The following is a 6,995-nucleotide window of genomic DNA, read 5'->3' on the forward strand; positions in this document are numbered from 1 at the left end:
CCAGGCAGGAAATATTTTCTGCTTCATGGGCCAGGGAGTCCCTGTGGCAATGATTCAATTCTGCTACTTGGAATAAAAGCAGCCAGAGATGACAGGTGAATGAATGAGCACAGCTATGGTGTCAATAAAACTTTATCTGTGGACACCGAATTCTTCCATTGAGAGATCCTTGACATGCAATGTTGTGTGAAATCAAGGTGTACAACAGGCTAATTTGGTATATTTAAATATTGTAATACGATTGCCGTTGTAGTGATAATTAGCACCTGTATCACATCCCATAATTATCATTTCTTTTTAGTAGCTGGAATAATTAAGACTTCCAGTCTCTTAGTAAGTCTGGGGTTATAATACGATATTGTTGTCTATAGTCACTCCACTGTGCGTTAGCTCTCCAGGACTTATCTTCTACTCCGAGCCAGTTTGTACCCTTAAACAACATCTGTCCTGTCCCTCCAACTCCCTTGGACACCGAAATTTGAATTGCATCTAATTTTCACATCGTGGTTTTTCTTCCCCAACCATTTAAAATTGAAAAGGCCATTCTCAACTTGCAGGCTGTGCAGAAACGGCAGCGGCTGCATTTAGCAAAGCAAGGCTGTGGAAGGTTCCAACACCACCTCTCGCCCCCCATCGGCTCCTTCTAATACCGTATCAGGGAGTCTGGAAGGATGATCCAGGTTTTTATTTTTATATTTTTTTAAAGATTTCATTTATTTATTTATTCATCAGAGAGAGAGAGAGAGAGCACAAGCAGGGGGAATGGCAGGCAGAGGGAGAAGCAGGCTCTCCACTGAGCAAGGAGCCTCATGTGGGGCTCAACCCCAGGACCCTGGGATCATGACCTGAGACCTGAGCCCAAGGCAGACGCTTAACCAACTGAGCCACCCAAGCGTCCCTGATCCAGGTTTTTAAAAATATGTCACTATGAGGAGCATACAAATCCACAATGTTATGAGCAAAAGGTCACGTGGTACAGAGTCGTCCCCCCCCCCCTTGCCTCCTCCTCTCTCCCATCCTGCCCCTGTAGCTTCACGGGGAGGTCACTATAATCAGTTAAGGAGGAGAAAATTCAGACAGGGGTTACAGATGGTCCTGCTGGGGGTTGTAGGCACCACCTGAAAGCTGGCAGCTGCAGCACCACATCCCTTCCCGGAACATTCTGGAAGGACGGTTGTGAAGGGAAACCGTCCCCGCGGGCAGAACTCCCAGCAGGGCACCTGGCTGTTCATTTTGGCTGGAAGGAGAAAGGGCCGGATGTGCAATCATATGCTGATTCGTGGGCTGTGGCCAAGGTTTGGCTGGATGGTCAGTGACTTGAAAGGAAAATGATTGGAAAATCCATGCCTGGGAAGTCTGGGAGGGAGCTGTGTGCGTAGACGTCTCTGAATGATTTTGTGTCCTGTGTGAATGCACACTACTCTGGTCGGAATGGTTATGCACCCCCCACCCCCACCTCCAGAGTCATATGTTGAAATCCTAACCCCCAAAGTAACGGTACTAGGAGGCGGGGACTTGGGGAGGTGCTGAGATCACTGGAGTTGCCACGAACTACAGGGAGACCCCAGACAGCTCCCAGTCCCTTCTACCACGTGAGGACACAGCGAAAAAATCTGGTCTACGAACCAGATCTGCCAGCGCCTTGATCTTAGGCTTCCAGCCTCCAGAACGATGAGAAACAAATGTCTGTTGTTCAAAAGCCACATGGCCTACGGAATTTTCATCACAGCAGCCCGAACGGACTGACACTCACCAAAGGGTGACCTCTGCACAGGAGGATTATTTTAATAACCAAGTGAGTAGGATGACCCATTCCATGGACCCACAAGCCTCTTTCTACAGATTGTGGTGGGCGCCTGGTGGCTCAGTCGGTTAAGCGTCTGCCTTCGACTCAGGTCATGATCCCAGGGTCCTGGGATCGAGCCCCACATCGGGCTCCCTGCTCGGCAGGAGCCTACTTCTCCCTCTCCCTCTGCCTGTCTCCCCAGCTTGTGCTCTCTCTGTCAAAGAAATAAATAAAATCTTTTTAAAAAATGACCTCAGATTTCCATAAAAAAAAAAAGATACCCTTGTCATCCCTTGTCATTCTGTGGGCTCGTGATCAAAGTGGCCCCTGACCCCGTCTCCCCTCCCACCTGGGCGACCACTGTTAGCCACCTGGTCTACGTTGCGGCTCTGCTCTCCCCAGCGTCCTGAGACTTCCGTTTCTGAGTGGCTCCCAGGGGCAGGCACCCAGGAGGCACCGTCCCCACAGCCCGAAGGCCTGCTGCACTTGCACGTATGGGCTACAGGGACGGAAGACTCGGGTGCCCAGAAGAGCAGGGGTGAGCCCGCACTGCCTCCCACAGGCACCAAATCCTTTCATTTGAACCCAGCGTGCTGACGTTGAGACGAAATTCACATAACATAAAATTAACCCTTAACCATGTTAAAGTGTATGATTCAGCAGCATTTACTGCACTCACGCTGCCGCACAACCACTAGCCACTCACTATCTAGTTCCAGAATATTTCCATCAGCCCCAAAGGAGAACTTGGACCCGTTAAGCAGTCACTCCCCACGCCCCCCTCCCCAGCCCCCAGCAGCCACGAATCCACTTTCTGTCTCTGTCGATTGGCCTGTTCTGAATATGTCCTATAAAGGAAGTTATGATATGTGGCCTCTCGTGCGTGACCGGCTTCTTTCTCTGAATACCACGGTTCGAGTTTCATCCACGTCAGAGCCTGTGTCCAAGCTTCATTCCTTTTTATGGCCAAATAATATTCCATAGTATGAATGGAATGCATTGTCGATTCATTCATTTGCTTTTTCTTAAGATTTTATTTGGGGGGGGGATGCCTGAGTGCCTCAGTCGGTTAAGCACCTGCCTTTGGCTCAGCTCATGATCCCGGGGTCCTGGGATCGGGTCCCGTGTCGGGCTCCCTGATCAGTGGGGAGCCTGCTTCTCCCTCTCCCTCTCACTCTGCCTACTCGTGCTCTCTCTCTGCCAAATAAATAAATAAAATCTTGAAAAAAAAAGATTTTATTATTTTATTTATTTACTGAGAGAGAGAAAAAGAGAGAGCTCGAGCCAGGGGAGGGTTAGAGGGAAAGGGAGAGAGAGAATCCCAAGCAGACTCCATGCTGAGCGTGGGGTCTCGGTCCCAGGACCCTGAGATCATGACCTCAGCTGAGATCAAGAGTCCGACGCCGAACTGACGGAGCCTCCTAGGCGCCCCAGATTTTAAGTCATCGCTACACCCAACGTGGGGCTTGAACTCCCAACCCTGAGATCCAGAGTCGCGCGCCCCACCGACCGAGCCAGTCAGGCGCCCCTATCCATCTAGTCATCCATGGACCCCTGGGTTGTTTCCACCTTGTGACGATTGTGAATCACACGGGCATACGGGGATTTGTTTGAACAATGGTTTTTAATCCTTTAGGGTCTGGTGACTTGAGTTTTTACGCAGCAGGCCAGCTCTGCACCCAGCCCTTGATGGTTTGCACAAGCTCGGCAAATGTGTGTGACGTGCGTGAATGGATCCATCAGTCAGTGATCAACATTCGGAAGCGGCTTTCGTCCGCAGCACCACAGTTCTGTCGACAGAGAAGCCGGCTGGCTAAGGGGAGCGCCTTCAACGCCGCAGTTTGGGGATGGGGGGCGTGCGAAGTCTGAGGAGTCCAGCAAAACAGAGAGAAGGACATAGACGCCTTCTTCCTGAACTCTGGGGAAGCCTGGTGGTTTTCTAGAAAGGTCCCACATTTTAAGTCCAGCTCTAAGGGGACAGAGGAACAGGGTGCGAGTTCTCCCAAGGCAGCCCAGAAGGTGAAGTCAGCCCATTGGGTGACGGCGGCATCCCCAGCAAGGATGTGCCCACCGCCCTGCGGGGCTCCTGCCCTCCCGGCCTCCTGCTCCCAGCCCGCACTACAAACACCAGGGGTGGGAGCGCCGAGGACAAAGACGCACAGGAAACAGGACAGGACAGGACAAGTCCTCGTGGTTAAGGATCAAGAGACAGTGTACAGGAGGCTGGCCCGGCTCTGCATCCGGCCTGCCAGCGCGGGGTGACTATGAGGAGGACGGCAGATCACCTCAGTCTCTGCCACTGGCTGGGGACAGCCTCCTTCTCTCCCCCCCCCATCTGCCACCTTCCAAATCCCCAGGTCAAACTGCCCCAAGATGCTGTCCTGAACCCTCAGACACGTCACCCAGGCTCGACCACAGTCAGAAGCTACACGCGCCGGCACCACACTGCTGAGCCAGAGGCCCTGAAGAGCCCCAGGTACTCCCAGGGCCCCCAGCTGCCCAGGAGAAACCGGCCGGAAGAGGCCAGATGAGGGGTCTTTGCTGCAACACACCAGACCTCTCCTGGCCTGGAGAGGGGAGCCGAGCACTCCAGGGTGCCCCCTGCGACTCCTTCCTCGATGAGCCACCACTCTCCCCAACCCCCCAGAACTCTCTCCTTCTCCCATAACCCTATTGTGTTTCCTCATACTGTTTACCTTTAGCTGGCTCACCGGTGCCCGAGACTATTCGACACAGCCTGTGCCCCCACCCCAGTAGAAAACAAGGTCTCCAAGGATGGGGACCCCCCCACCCGTCCAGTCCAGGGACTGGCAAACTCCCGTAAAGGGCCAGATGGGAAATACGCTTGGCCCTGTGGGTCTCTGGTGCTACAAGTGCGTTTGGCCGCCGGAGGACAAAGCAGCCGGACAGCGCCTCCCACCCATCGGGACGGCTAGTAGCCCAAAACCCCAAACAGGTGTTGGTGGGGATGTGGGGAAATTAGAGCCCCTGTGCACCGTTGGTGGGAATGCCAAATGGTGCCAAACAGTCAACCACCATGGCAAACAGTATGCCGGTTCCTCCAAAGATTGAAAACAGACCTACTATGTGACCCAGCAATGCCGTTTCTGAGTATACACCCCTAAAGAATGGAAAACGGGGTCTTAAAGAGAGATACGCACACTCACGTTCCTAGCAACATTATTGACAAGAGCTAAAATGCAGACGGAGGCAAAGCAGGTGTTCATGCACGAACTGATGGATAAGCAAAATGTGGTCCATCCACATAAGGGAAGAGTATTCAGCCTGACCAAGGGAGGGGATTTTGACACCTGCTACAACGTGGGTGAACCCTGAGATGATGATGAGTGAAATAAGCTGGACCCAGAAAGACAAATACTCTCGGATTCCACTTTATACGAGGTCCCCAAAGGAGTCAAGTTCACAGAGGCGGAAAGTAGGGTGGTGGGCGCCAGGGGCTGGCGGAGGGGGAATGGGGTCAGTCTTGCATAGGGACAGAGGGTCAGATTTACAGAGTTCTGGAGGATGGTGGGGACGGCTGCACAACACTGTGAATGGACTCATACACTCATCTGGACACTTAAAAATGGCTCCGAGGGTAAAATTCTTGGGTAAGTGCATTTTAACTCAATTAAAAAAAAAAAAAAAAAACAGCCACAGACAACAGGGACATGAATGGGCATGACTGAGTACACACTAGCTATGCCTGCTAAAGCTGTAATTTCATCTGGTTTTTATGTTTCGTGGAATATTCTTTTCCTTTCATCTGTTTAATAATGCAGAAGCCATTCTGAACCTGAGGCTCGTGCAGAGGACGAGAGGAGGTGGCCCGCAGCCTGGGGTTTGGAGACCCTGGTCCCGTTTGCCTGGTCTCCTGCCTATTGTGCCTCTGGACCAGCGCAGGCCCGGGCCATGCTCAGAGCTGCTCCACGAACAACGGACGCGTGCAGCAAGATGGCAACAGCACGCCAGTGTCGCAGCCAGCTGGCCCGCAAGCAAACCCTGGTCCCTTCCCTTCCTTCCCGAGCAACCTCATGAAAGCCGATCCAGCTCTCCAGGCCTCAGCTTTGCGGCTGTCCATGATCTGGTCTAGCCCCGTGCGGGGCCGTCCTCCGCTAGATCCTCGTTTGGTTCCTCCCACTCTTTCTCATTCGCCCCCCTGCCCCCAGGAAACCAGGAAGCTCCGTCTTGGAGAGAGAGAAGACAGAAGCCTCCTGCCCGGGCTCAGGCCCGGAACCTCACTCCTCGGGGTCCCCCTCTCCACCCCAGCCCAAGCCAGCGCTGAGGTCTGCTCTGTACCACACACACACACTCTCTCGTCCAGGCCTAAATATATTCCAACCTCAGAGACATTCCCCGCCCCACACTCATTTCCGCCCTTCTGCCCTAGCATGGTGCCAAGAACAGAAATCCAGAGGGGGGGGGAGGTCGGGGGGCACACCGGGAGAGGAAAAGGAGGAGGGAGAGAGCCAGTGTGACTTGTCTGAGATGTGGCCTCAAGGGTCCCGGTCGGGATGGGGATGCTGGGGAAGCTGAGAATGCGGGGGATCCCCCCACCCTGCCCAGCGCTTCTCTCCACGCTCGGCAGCTCTGTGAGTCACCATCCCGGCATTCGCTGGCAGGGAGCCAGGGCTGGGTGGGCCCGCAGGGCGGCAGGCAGGCGGGCGGGGAGACCTACTTTAGCCTCTGGTTTCTCCTGAGCGCCCACAAGGGCCTTGGGTCTCAGAGCACACACCCCAGCACCCACTCAGTAAATCCAGGGGCCGGGTCAGGGCTCCCCACGCCCTCTGCTCCGGGCAGCTGCTGCCGCCACCACCCACCCCTGGGAACCAGGAAGGAAGGGCCGCCTGTCTCCACCCACCTGGGGCACTGCTCAAGCCGCTGCATGGGCAAGTCCGGCCATCAGGGGCTGGGGAGCCGGCACCCCTCCCTCCAGGTAGAGGGGATGTGGCCTAGAAAGGTGGCCCTGCTGACCACCCCTCCGCCAACATGCCAGGACCTGCCAATCGCCTCCGTCTCCAGGACTCAAGCCAAGGCCCCAGCCTATACGCCACAGCTATACTTGGGAAAAAACACACACAAACACACACACACACACACACACACACACACACACACACACAGTGATGCTTTGCAGAGGGACACACGTGTAGAGATGCAGGGCAGTGGATGGCGGGGGATGAGCCTACCCCTTCCCCCTCCCCCCCCC

The 6,995-nt window shown here is 54.4% G+C and overlaps 1 long non-coding RNA gene across 8 annotated transcripts in view; it reads right to left on the bottom strand.

The window, feature by feature from the left end:
• Positions 1-3,391: 3,391 nt before the first annotated feature.
• The window catches only part of LOC103682138, a 12,384-nt gene continuing 8,780 nt past the window's right edge, over positions 3,392-6,995 (bottom strand). For 6 of the 8 annotated variants that reach the window (XR_005834609.1, XR_005834610.1, XR_573369.2 and 3 more), the window contains one exon: positions 3,392-3,651. This is a non-coding gene — a long non-coding RNA (uncharacterized LOC103682138). Of the gene's footprint in view, positions 3,756-6,995 lie in introns of all 8 variants that reach the window. The other 2 variants (XR_005834612.1, XR_573370.2) reach the window with 2 other exon arrangements.

The sequence above is a fragment of the Ursus maritimus genome, unplaced genomic scaffold (assembly GCF_017311325.1).
Source record: "Ursus maritimus isolate PB19 unplaced genomic scaffold, ASM1731132v1 scaffold_14, whole genome shotgun sequence".
In the NCBI taxonomy this organism is placed as follows: Eukaryota; Metazoa; Chordata; class Mammalia; order Carnivora; family Ursidae; genus Ursus; species Ursus maritimus.